The 13,415-nt window shown below is 40.0% G+C and overlaps 2 protein-coding genes across 9 annotated transcripts in view; one reads left to right on the top strand and one right to left on the bottom strand.

The window, feature by feature from the left end:
• Positions 1-12,064, bottom strand: part of ZNF382 (zinc finger protein 382) — a 52,011-nt gene extending 39,947 nt beyond the window's left edge. The window contains exon 1 of one of the 3 annotated variants that reach the window (XM_038529066.1): positions 11,132-12,064. The gene's annotated coding sequence lies outside the window, so the exon portion shown is untranslated. The remainder of the gene's footprint in view (positions 1-11,131) is intronic. The other 2 variants (XM_038529057.1, XM_038529063.1) reach the window with 2 other exon arrangements.
• ZNF529 (zinc finger protein 529) overlaps positions 1-13,415 on the top strand; it is a 115,071-nt gene that overhangs the window by 14,971 nt on the left and 86,685 nt on the right. For 4 of the 6 annotated variants that reach the window (XM_038529154.1, XM_038529153.1, XM_038529155.1 and 1 more), the window contains exons 2-3: positions 10,754-11,763; positions 12,804-12,863. The gene's annotated coding sequence lies outside the window, so the exon portion shown is untranslated. Of the gene's footprint in view, positions 1-10,226; positions 11,764-12,803; positions 12,864-13,415 lie in introns of those variants that run through there. The other 2 variants (XM_038529152.1, XM_038529160.1) reach the window with 2 other exon arrangements.

The raw sequence follows: 13,415 nt of genomic DNA, 5'->3' as shown, positions 1-13,415 counted from the left end.
TTTTCTATGTGTGACAAGTCCTTTTTCTTCCTCTGTTCCTAATTTACCACATCGTTTTATGTGAATATTTTCTAATATTTCAATGTATCTGATGACTTCTTACTATATTGTTTTAGTTTTTAGTTTTGAGTTACTTCCTTAAATCTTATTCTGGGGCTTATCAGAAATAGCTTCAGATTTATGTTAACTTAAATCCAGTAAGAACAATTTTACTCTTATATAGGCTTATTCCCTTTTCTCCTTTTTGAGGTATTACTGTTATACATACTCCATTTATATTATAAACTCTACAGTACTTTGCTGTGATTGTTACTTTTTTTTAAAGCTTTTTATTTATTTATTCATGAGAGACACAGAAAGAGAGAGGCAGAGACACAGGCAGAGAGAGAAGCAGGCTCCATGGAGGGAGCCCGATGTGGGACTCGATCCTGGATCTTGGGATCATGCCCTGAGCCGAAGGCAGACGCTCAACTGCTAAGCCACCAGGCATCCCTCCCTGATTGTTACTTTCTATAACTGGATGTTTTTTAAGATTTTATTTATTTAGTCATGAGAAACAGAGAGAGATGCAGAGACACAGGCAGACGGAGAAGCAGGCTCCATGCAGGGAGCCTGATGTGGGACTCGATTCCGGGACCCCAGTATCATGCCCTAAGCCAAAGGCAGATGCTCAACCGCTGAACTACCCAGGCATCCCTATAACTGGATGTGTTTTAAAGCTGATAGAATAAGTATATATAGATTTTGTTATATTAATTTTCTTACTATTCTGGTTCTCATTTGTTCCTATAGTTTTGAGTGACCATCTCGAGTCGTTTCCTTATCTCCCTACAATATTGCAGTATTGTTTCCTCCCACAGCTTTTGTTCTTTGTGCTGTTACTAGTATGGTAATATTACATATTAACATTTTACATTATTTTCCCAGCACATTATATACATGTTTTATACAGCTGCTTTTAAAATAGGACTATAAAGTAGAAAAATGTAATTTGTACTGTATTTTATACAGTAATTACATAATTTTATAAAGTAATTATATAATTACTTTTACAGGTGCTCTTTGTTTTAATGTAGATCAAAATTACAATTAGGAGTCATTTGCTTTCAGCTTGAAACAATTACTTTGGTAGTCTCCTAAAGTGGATTTGCTGGCTACAGATTCAGTTGTTGTTTATCTTGGAATGTCTTTCTTTAATCTTCCTTTTTAAAAAAGATTTTATTTATGTATTTATTTATTCAGAGTGCAGGTGGGGGGAGGGGCTGAGGGAGAAGGGGAGAGAGAATCTTAAGTAGACTTCCACCGAGTGCAGAGCCAGATGTGGGGCCTAATCTCCTGACCTTTGAGATCATGACCTGTGCAAAAATCAAGAGCCAGGCACTTAACCAACTGAGCCACTAGGTGCTGCCCCTAGCCTTCATTTTTGAAAGCTACTCTTGCTGGGTATAGGATTCATGGTTAAAAGATTTTTCTTTCAGGACTTTTAATGTTTCCCCACTCCCTTCTGGCCTCCATTGTTTCTGATATGAAGTCACTTGTTAATCTAATTGGGGCTTGGTGCTTCCAAGATGTTCTCCTTCCCTTTGTTTTCAGCATTTTTACCCTGATGTGTCTATGGATTTCTTTGTGTTTCTACTACTTTGAATTTGTTGAACTTCCTGGATGCATAAGTTATTTGTTAAAACTGTTAAATTAACATTTGTTAGTTGGAACACCAAGTGCTGGATGGTGAGTCATGGTTCAACAACAAAACACAAGAGAAATTGAAATAGAGAAGTATATTACATACAAGTCCTGGAGGAAGTACACAGCATATCCTGAGAGGCCAGATGGGAAGGTCAAGGCAGAGTGCAGACACAGAGAGGTAGCACCTAGGGCACATGACTTTATTAGAGTCTGGATGGAGAGCTTTAGGGTTCCTGGGCTGGGGCTGGACTGGTCAATACAAACCAAGAGTGGTATTTTAGTAAGCCCCACGAGGGTCATATCTAAGGAACACATAGGGATACAGATGCTGGGAGGCAGGGGAGACTTGATCAGAAAACTTTTGGGAAAGTCGTATCAGGAAATTTGACTTACTGTGACTCTGCAGGCTACCATGTAGGGCATGTGCTTATATGAGGGGGTTAGTGTCAGTTTAAGATTTTGGCAAGCCACTTAGAGAAACTGTATGCCAAAGCAGCAATACCACAGAGTAGTTTATCCAGACTCTCATCATTGTAAATAAATTTGGGAAGTTTGAAGTTTTTTAATCCTTCTTTCTCCCTCTCCCCTTATTCTGGTAGTCCCATTACACATATGGTGGCACACTTCACTGGTGCCCCACATTTCTCTGAAGCTCATTTTTCTTCATTATTTTTTCTGTCCTCAACTGGATACTTTAATTGCCTATCTTCAAGTTTGCTAATTCTTTCTTCTGCTAGTTCAAATATATTGTGAGCTCTTCTTTTTTTTTTTTTAAGATTTTATTTATTCATGAGAGACACAGATAGAGAGAGAGGCAGAGACACAGAGGAGAAGCAGGCTCCATGCAGGAAGCCCGATGTGGGACTCGATCCTGGGGCTCCAGGATCATGCCCTGGGCCGAAGGCAGGCGCCAAACTGCTGAGCCACCCAGGGATCCCCTATTGTGAGCTCTTCTAATGAAAATTTCATTTCTAGGATTTCCATTTGATTTTTTTAAAGATTTTATTTATTTATTCATGAGAGACACAGAGAGAGAGAGAGAGAGAGAGAGAGAGAGAGAATGGCAGAGGCACAGGCAGAGGGAGAAGCAGGCTCCATGCAGGGAGCCTGATGTGGGACTTGATCCCAGGACTCCAGGATCATGCCCTGGGCCGAAGGCAGGCACCAAACCGCTGAGCCACCCAGGGATCCCCATTACATTCTTTACAAGAATTTCTATCTTTATTGATATACCTTATTTGATATAGCACTGTCATCATACTTTTATTTCTTTAATCATTATTCCTTTTAGTTCTTCGAATATATTTGTAATGGCTTCTTTGAAGTCTTTTTTAAACCTGACATGTTTGTTTTCATAGGCAGTTTCTTTTTCTTTTTGCCACTGTATGGATCATACCCTCCAGTTTCTTTGCATGTCTTACAAATTTTCTGTTGGCAAATAGATAATTTTTTTAATTTTTTTTAAGATTGTATTTATTTGACAGAGAGAGCACAAGCACAAGCAGGGGGAGTGGTAGGCAGAGGGAAAGACAGAAGCAGGCTCTCTACAGAGTAGGTAGCCAAATGCAGAACTCGATCCCAGGACCCTGGGGTCATGGCCTGAGCCAAAGGCAGATCTTTAACTACTGGAGCCACCCAGGCACCCCACAAATAGACATTTTAGATAATATATTATTTCTGCATGCACCAGCTTAGGAAAATGTCAGAGGAGAATGATGTTCTCAAGGAAAGATGGAAGTAGGGCCTGAACTGTTGTTCCATGGCTACAAAGACCAGTTAAGGGTGTTATATATAAATGGACCCAAACCAAACCAAACAAAAAAATAAAAGAGAGATTTTTTTTTTTTTTTTTTTTTTTTTTACAAAGTAAAATGGATACAAAGTTTGAGTCTGGGAAACGGTTTGGTTTCATGGCTTAAAACTTGCTCAAAAGAACAACATTCATTTGAGCTTTATAATAGAGTATTTGGTGTATATTGCATCACTTTCTGACCTCAACATGGAAATTAAAAAGGGAGGAATAGGCAAGCCAGGAATATAGAAGAGCTGACCTCTGCAGCTCCAGACACTGTCACCCCTAGCTGATGGGAAACAAGAACCAGAGAAGGAAAAATAGTTGTAAATGTTTGGTCTTATGTCTCTTTTGTAACCTCTCATTATTTTACTGTATTTTAGGGCTTTTTGATATAAAATGTGGATATACTGTATACATAGGTATGAAAAATATCAACTGACCATATTAAGTACCCCTCAATATGCTCCAGCCATAGGCAAACTTTAATTCACTTTGTCTACATATTTGCCTTTTCTGGATATCTCATGTAGGTGGAATTATACAACGTGTGGTCTTTTGTGACTAGCTTTTTTAATTTAACATAGAATTTTGAAGGTTCATGTTGTAACATGTATCAGTATTAATTTCTTTTTATTGTTGAGTAATGTATAGATATGCCACATTTTGTCTATCCCTTCATCAGCTGATGGACATTTGAGTTGTTTCTAGTTTGGGGCTATTATGAATAATGCTATCCTGAACATTCATTTACAAGGTTTTCATTGAGTACATGCTTTTTTTTTTTTTAAATTTTATTTATTCATGAGACACAGAGAGAGAGAGGCAGAGACACGGGCAGAGGGAGAAGCAGGCTCCATGCAGGGAGCCCGATGTGGGACTCAATCCCGGGTCTCCAGGATAACGCCCTGGGCCGAAGGCAGTGCTAAACCACTGAGCCACCTGGGCTGCCCTTGAGTACATGCTTTTAATTCTCTTGGATATATATGGAGAAGTTGAATTGGTGGGTCATATGGTAAATTGAACACGTTTTGAGGAGTTGTTATGAATAATGTTGCAATGAATATAACTGCATGTTTTTTATAGACAAATAATTTTCATTTCTCTTGAATATATACATGGAAGTGGAACTGTGGATCTATGTTTAACCATTTGACGACTGGCTAGATTATTTTCCACAGTAACTAACCATTTTATATTCTGTCCAGCAGTGTATGAGTTTTGCTATCCCCATGTCCTTGATAATATTCATTATCTTTATTTTTTATTATAGCCATCCTGGTGGGTGTGTAGTATCTCATTATTATTTTGCTTTGCATTTCTCTCCTGGCTAAAGGAGGTCACAGGAATGTATTGTACCTTTATGCATAAAGAAATTAAATAATTCCCTTAACATAAAATCTTATGAGTATTTATAGGTTTCAGTAAAACACAGATGACAGTTTAAACATTATCACCAGGGTAGCAAATAGTGAAATAACTAATTAGATTTACAGATTTAGAAGGTACGGGACAGGAGAAAATATTCTCAATTGAACATCTTATTATATCAGGTTCTTTGAAATAAATTTTATGACAAAAATGGTATTAATTCCTCTGCAGTTCCAGAGGGAGAGGGAAGATATTTTTCTTTCTTTTTTTTTTTTTTAAAGATTTTGTTTATTTATTCATGAGACAGAAAGAGAGAGAGAGAGAGAGAGAGAGAGAGGCAGAGACACAGGCAGAGGGAGAAGCAGGCTTTATGCAGGGAGCCCGACATGGGACTCAGTCCCGGGTCTCAGATCACGCCCTGGGCTGAAGACAGTGCTAAACCGCTGCCCAAGATATTTTCTTCATATTTCCTAAGATTTACTACTGTTCATTAGGTAGATCTGCACCCTTAGGCTAAGAGGTTTACTTGTTTGCATTTTAAGATGAAACAGGACTGAAAAGCTCAAAATATAAGAAAATGGAAAATCCAGAAGATAATTCTTTAAAGACACAATGTAATATAGAGCATATAATGTTCTACCCTAAGGATGAGCTTTCATGTTCCATCTCGCACAATCCTCTTTGCCTGATTTCTCACTGTTATCTCTTCTGCCTTATGACGAACATCTGAGCCACCTAAACAATGTGGCACGTAAATCAAGAAGCCACATATACTAATACTCAGACAAAGGTAACTGTAAGATGTTGCTTACAGATCCATAGTTACTGACCCAGTTGGCAACTGAGCTATGTGTTATAATTAACCATCACATTCAATGATGGATTCAGTCAGGATCCAGGCTGTCATTACCTCCTAACCCACTAAAACTCAACCTCTCATGTTGTCACTGCTGAAGAATAAAGGAAAGGGAGCATGTCAATGTGATTTAAAGTAGTTAATCTATTAACGAGAATTCATAGTGTGCATGGTGAGCCTCTGGTGTGCATAGTTCCTTATGTTATAGAATTTTCCAGGTATTTTTATGCCACGGAGCCAGGATAGTTGGAGGCAATGATATGAAGTAAAACTCGGAGTCTCGCTGACTTTTAATCTGGGGACGGGGGGACCGAGACTCAGACTTGGACTCAGACCAGACTCTGACCCCAAGGCTTTGTATCCTCCAATTTTTATTAAGAGAGCTAGCAGATTAGCTATAGGAATGATTAACTTTGGAAGCAGAGAAAAAACATGTTTACTTCAAAAGGTAAAAGAATAAGCTATTGACTCAAGGAGTGAGGGATTGGAGGAGCTGTATCTGGAGAAAAATGTGGTCAAGAGTCAGTGTGCTGACTCAGGACCTCCCGTATCCCCAGTGTGCCCAGGACTACAAGATTTAGTTCTCAGATAGGCTCTACAGCTGGTTCCCCACATTTTTAACTCTAGTTTTGTGACACACAAGTGGAAAAACACTAATTTACTGAATGACTACATTACAGGCACTTTATATTCTTTATAAAGTCCTTTATATACTTTGTAAATATCCTTTATAGAGGATAGGTAGAGTAGCAGCACGTCTGTCTTAGTATTTTTTATCTGAAGAGAATGAGTCGCAGTGATATTAAAAGATATATACAATTAAAAATGGTACAGGTAGGGACTGGATCTACATCTGTTTGACCCCAGAACTCATGAACATTATCCTGCAACTGATTGTCTCTACATGAGCTTGGGACTACCTGCAGGTCACGAGGCAGCCCATTTCTATATCAAATTATATAAAAACTTCACACTCATCCTTTAGCCCCCATTAACCTCTAAATTGGGAGTAATGGGAGGGCAGGGAGTGGAAAGTGACAGCCCTGAATCTTTAGCCAATTCTTTTCTCTTCTGCAGTCAGCATTGGGTTCATTTGCCCAAATACATAGACTAAGAAGGGCAACGACACTGCACTTTGGCCATAACAACCCTTCATCTTCCAAGAGTTGTTGCCCAAGTCTCCTTTTAGCTCCATATCCCATCTCCCTAGTCTCTCTCTCTCTCTTTCTTTTCTTTTCTTTTTTTTTTTTTAATTTTTATTTATTTATGATAGTCACACACAGAGAGAGAGAGGCAGAGACACAGGCAGAGGGAGAAGCAGGCTCCATGCACCCGGAGCCCAACGTGGGATTCGATCCTGAGTCTCCAGGATCGCGCCCTGGGCCAAAGGCAGGCACCAAACCGCTGCGCCACCCAGGGATCCCGCTCTCTCTTTCTTTTTTAAAAGATTTTATTTATTCATGAGAGACACACAGAAACACACACTGGCAGAAGGAGAAGCAGGCTCCATGCAGGGAGCTTGATGTGGGACTCTATCCCGGGTCTCCAGGATCATGCCCTGGGCCGAAGGCAGGCACTAAACTGCTGAGCCATCCAGGGATCCCTCCCTAGTGTCTTTTAAATCAGGCTTATACTTGCTTTTTCTGTTACACTTCGAATTCTACTGCATCTATCAGATTTTCTTTATTCTTTTCCCTCTCCTAGATTAAAAACCATTCTATTGCTTTTAGAGGTTACCCTTAAATTTTTAACTTGTATCTTTGATTTATAATTAGTTGGCATCTCAAGAAACACCTTAGAATGCTTTAAGTATTGGGTGACCAGTTAAGCATTCAACTCTTGGTTTTGGTTCAGGCCGTGATCTCAGTGGTCCTGGGATGGGGCCCACATTGGCTTAGTGCTCAGCGTGGCCTCTGCTTGAGACTTCCCTCCCTTTCCCTCCCTCTGCCCTTCCCCATTGTGCTTGTGCTCTCTCTCTTTCAAATAAACAAAATCTTTAAAAAAGAGAATGCTTTAAGTACATTCTTACTATTGTTATCTGGTGATTTAATCTGGTTTGAAATACCATTAAAAATAATCATTATTACTTAGTATATGCTTAGACTTCCCAACATATTTACCATTTTTATCTCATTCTATCTTTCCCGTTTTTTTATTTTTTTAATTATTTGTTTATTCATGAGAGACACAGAGAGAAAGAGAGGCAGAGGGAGATGCAGGATCCATGCAGGGAGCCTGACGCGGGACTCGATCCCGAGTACTGGGGATCACGCCCTGGACTGAAGGTGGCGCTAAACCGCTGAGCCACCAGGGCTGCCCTATCTTTCCCGTTTTAATTTACTTCTTGCTAATGCACATTCTTTAGAAACTCTCCAGTGAATCTATGAGAGAAAAAGAGTGGATAGTATTGAATTTATGTCCAAAATAAGGCTTAGGACACCATTTATTCTCTTACTGAGATTTAAGGCCTACTCTATTCCTAGGCACTTTGTGATCATGGACCCACTCCTCTTGTCCTTTCTCTTCAGTGCTTTGTGTATAGAAAGTAGGCTTTCCCATCTGATCTTTTCAGCCACAGATTACTTCCATGCCTTTGGTGCCTATTACTGAGTGGAGTGATATAAACAGGACAAGGCATTCCTTGGATATAACCAAGGGAGAGATGCAGAAACATGATCTAGAAGGATGAGTTGAGAAAAGAAGGAAGGGAAGGACATTGTAATATGGACTCCCTTATTGCCATATGCTAATATTGTAATCTGATTTTACCTCTACCTTTACTTAACTAGACAATCAAGTTCTGTGGACATGATGAAATCTTGCCTTTGTATGGGTTCTCCTAAGCACTCACTACTTAGACATCAAATCACTCTCTAGACGAGACAGGTTCATTCAAGGAATATAGAGTTATTTAATTAAAGAGAGTGTATTTATGTTTTGGGGCATGAGAAAGGAGATGCTAAGTGAAATACCCAATTCATTAAGTTAACATTATTTTAAACTAGAAGAACCTGGAGAAGGCACAGATTTATCTGGTGAGAATAAAAAAAAGTGACCAGTTTCATGAAAAGGAATCATATCTCCAGGGAGTTTCAAGATGGGAAAATGCTCATATATGCTAGAGAGAAAAAGAATATTTTAGAAAAGAGAGAAGAAATGTCATCTCACCTGAGGCATGGCTTTAAGATTTGCAGGAGAGCACCTTTTGCTTTTTTGGATTCTTTGTTAGAAAAGTGACCAAGGGAGAGAGAGGAGAGTTGAAAGAAGCCATGTTAAACCCCAATTACTGTAAGAGTTTCCATAATAACTTGATTAAATCTGCCTAGGTAAGTAGTAAACATTTACTATTAAGTATTAATTAAGAATCATTATGTTAAATATTAGCTATTAAGTAATACAGGTTCAAGAAACAGATTATGTACTTTTCTGCACTTGTGGGCTCCAATCACATGGAAGAAATTTTTTCTTTAATGAAGTTCCAAAGAATTGAGTTTTACAGTAAATATTTTTATTAAAGAATAAGGCTGTGATTAGAAAGAAGTATTTTAGATACTCTTCCTTGACTTAGAGTGTCTGAAAAAGTTATTATTTCCATGATTTCATCTAGAAAAAGGGGGGAAACCTCTCAAATCTGTTAAAAGTACATAGAGATAAAAAGTATTTTTCTTGTGGGCTGATTGAATCCTGGTAATTTCTTTTTAAAAGATTTTTCCTGATGAGTTCAACACATTAGAATTAATTAATATGGTGTTCCAAGTATGTAATCCTATCTGTTATTTTACCTGCTACTTTCCAGTTCTTTTAAAAAAAATAACATGCATATGTTTAATGTGTACAATGTGATGATTTGAAACATAAATATTATGAAATGAAATGATTACCACCATAAGGTTAGTTAACACCTCCATCCTTTCATATGTTTCCTTTCATATGTTTCTTTTATGTTTTTCTGGTGATAACATTTAAGATCTAATCTCTTTACAACTTTCAAATACATAATACACAGTGTGTTAATTTTAGTTATACGGTACACTAGATTCTCTAGAACTTAGCATCTTTTATTTTATTTTTTTAAATTTTTATTTATTTATGATAGTCACACACACAGAGAGAGAGGCAGAGACATAGGCAGAGGGAGAAGCAGGCTCCATGCACCGGGATCCCGACGTGGGACTCGATCCCAGGTCTCCAGGATTGCGCCCTGGGCCAAAAGCAGGCGCCAAACCGCTGCGCCACCCAGGGATCCCGAGCATCTTTTATATCCTTTGACCAATACTCTCCATTTCTCCCACCCTCCCAACCCCTTGGTAACTACCATTCTCTATTTCAAGGAGTTTGGTTTTTTAGATTCCACATACAAAGGAAGATCATACAATATTTGTCTTTTCTCTGACTTATTTTACTTAGCATATGCCCTCGATGTCCATCCATGTTGTTACAAATGGTAGGGTGTACTTCATTTTAAAGGCTGAGTAATAGTCCGTTGGAGATATATATATCACATTTTGTTCGTTCATCCATCCATCAATAGACACTTAGGTTGTTTCCATGTCTTGGCTATTGTAAAAAATGCTGCAGGGAGTATGGGAGTGCAGATATGTCTTTGATACTGTTTTCGTTTCCTTTGGATATCTCTATTGGTATTTTCTTGATTAGAAACAGTCATAATTCTGCCAGCAGAATCAAAATGACACATAACTAGACACAGCGTTTCTCAATTCATTAATATCACTTACATAGTGATTTAATTTCAGTCACCATGAATAAATACACAAAATCATGATAAGAGTTTACATAGATACATTCAGTTTTCTGTATCTCGTCCACTTCACAAAGCCACAATACCATGGACATTGCATGATAACATTGCTAATTCCACTAAGCCTATCTCATAATTCCATGCAATACCAAATCAGTCTTAAAAACCACTTACTCCATTGTCCCATTGAGCCTCAAACACATGACTAACAACTAATACTGCAAGGTTTATCAACTTCTTAGAAAGTTAAATATAAGCTGACCTATTACCCAACATTTTTTTCTTCTAGGTATTTCCCCAGGAGAAATGGAAACATGCCAGCTTTATTTATAATATATAAAATCTGGAAATACAACAGATGTTCACCAAGAGAAAAAGAAATAAATTGGGTCATATTCACACAATTGAATGCTGTCCATAAATAAAAAAGAATGAACTACACATTAATAAACCTTATGAAACTCGGATGTGCAAAAGGAGGTATGTGTAATTGCAGTACAGACAAAACTAAATTACAGCGAGTATCTCAGAATTATGGTTGTCTCTGTCGTGAGACTGACTGGAAAAGGATACCAGACAGGCGTACACAGAATGAGAATCTGCTGCGTGCCAGATGCCGTTATGGGTGCTGGGGCTTTTTCAAGGGGCAAAACTGAAAACTCCTCACCTTCTGGTTCACGACCACCGATCTGGGATCCCGCACATACAGGCCTGAGTGAAGAGAAGACTCGACGGGCACCGGCTCCCAGGTCTCGCTGCGGCCATTTCCGCCCAAACTACGGTTTCCTCTTCAGCCCTTCTTGGCTCGACCTCCCTCAGCAGGGAATTCCCGATTCCCTCCCAGGTTTCCTCGACCAGGTTCCTGATTCCCTCTTTTCTCCTCAACGCTCCTGGGTCTGGGATTCCGGTTCTCCCCCGGTCCTCCCGGACACAAGCTGCTTCCGTCTTCCCGCCCCGCCCCCAGCAGGCTTCCGCTTCCTTGTTTCCCTTTCTCCCGCCCAGGTTTGCGATCACTTCCTCGGCTTGGGCTCTAGGTCCGCCCGAGACTCCTCGCTTCCAAGAAACCATCACCCGGCCCTTCGGCTGCTGACGAAGCGCCAGCTGCAAGCCCCCGCCGCCGAGGAGGAGCGATCCGCGCACCCTGGGACTCCCAGGAGTCTCCGTCCGTTGCCCCACGGGCTGCCCTCGAAGACCTGGACATTTTCAGTGTTAGGTTACGTTTCCCACAGCTCCCAGGGCCACGAATGAACTTTGACTTTGGGTTCCCCTTCCGGCATCGTGGTTATTGGGTTATGCTTGGTGAGTTGAAGCGACCCAGGTGGGGTTGCGGGGGAGGCTCGCGGTGTGGAGGCCCTAAACTCAGGGGGCGCGAGGTGGAGCCAGGAGGCTCGTCCCAGGGTTTGCGTGAACCCGGACGAAGGTGGTTTCCGGTGCTATTGTCTGCGACGAGTTCATTGTGGCGTGTTAGTGTGTGTGCGTGTGCGTGTGTGATGGGCCCTGGAGTGCCCAGACTGGTGTACGATTGGACTAGCAGGACTATCAGTACAGTACACGGTGATGTGGGTATCCAATGCTGTGACCGAGTGATCCTGTGACAGCTCGGCTGTACCGATTTTAAGTTTGAATGAAATGGGTGGAGAGTTTTTGTTTTCCCCAGTAAACACATAGGAGTTTGAAGTTGTTTTTTTTTTTTTTTCAATGGGCTTATGAGTGTGTGAAAAACTTTTTTTTCACATGTAAATATATATATCGTCTTGTCCCCAGGGCCCAGACTGGTATTTAACATAGAAGGGACATTGGTAAAGTGAGCGTTGCCCACCCAGGGCCCACTGTAGGTTGCATGGAACGTGTTTCCCTGGATTCTCCTCTGTTGTTACAGCCTAGGGCCAGTTTGATCTAACTGTAGAGAAATAGACGTTAGAGGAGAAGTCCTTGATTTCACCTGAAAGTTGCAAGTAGGAAAGTACATCCTAAGTAACTCATGGAATGAGAATTTAGGTTTACACTTCACTTCAAGACAGATGTCTGGGAAGACAAGAGGTAGGGCATACAGTGAAGGATTCCTTCCTGGGTAAACCTCTTCTGGATACACTTTGGAGGGCATTTACGTATTTCAGAACCACAGCTGTGCTCCCTAGAAACTGTTTTGAACTTAGATTCCAGCACTGGTTATAGGTGATGCTGACCTTTTTCTCTGATACTGGTAAAAGTCAACAGTTTTCTAGTTAACTCTTCCATCAGAATGTATTTGTGATGGGTAATGCATTATGCCTGATGGTGGACAGTGTGGTCTTATTTAGCTTGTCCAGAGTCTCAAGAGTCTCTTCTTGGTCCTGTAGTTCTGCAAGAGAAGCCCCCTGAAGTGGAGGAGAGTGTTGCTACTTAAAAGCCCATTCAAGGTCAGTTCCTATTTACTTTTTATTGTCATATGTTTTACAGAACATAAAATATTTGCTTTCTTTCTAAATCATATGACCTAATTGTGACCTCGTCCCAGGTTACCCCTTCCCAATTAATAACAAGACCATAGGGATGGGTCCCCTTCTCTTCCAATGCCTTTCCAAATACCCTTTTTCTTCCCAATTAATATTCACGTACTTATTGGTAATTATTCAGCCTCCCCATGTTCTCTTTTCTTTCCAAAGTCTGGTACAGAAATAGAACTAGTTGAATTCTTCAAGAATAAACTAAGGACTTATGTTAGAATGTGTTTTGTCAAGGAAGAGACTGGTGGTTAGGTAGACTAAAACACATCAAATACCTTTGATTTTTTATTCAAAGACTTGATTTTCAATCAAAGCAAGGCAGGAAATGGTTCCATTGATTTCAGTCAGTAAGACATTTTAGAAGTAGGAATATGGTTGGAGTTTTGTGAATAGAGGTCTGTGAACAAGGGCAGGTTGTTTTCCTGAGAGTCCATGAGGAGATTTGAGCAGTGATAACTGTCTTGA

This window comes from Canis lupus, chromosome 1, assembly GCF_011100685.1.
Source record: "Canis lupus familiaris isolate Mischka breed German Shepherd chromosome 1, alternate assembly UU_Cfam_GSD_1.0, whole genome shotgun sequence".
Classification (NCBI taxonomy): domain Eukaryota; kingdom Metazoa; phylum Chordata; class Mammalia; order Carnivora; family Canidae; genus Canis; species Canis lupus.
This window is presented reverse-complemented; position numbering and strand designations above follow the sequence as displayed.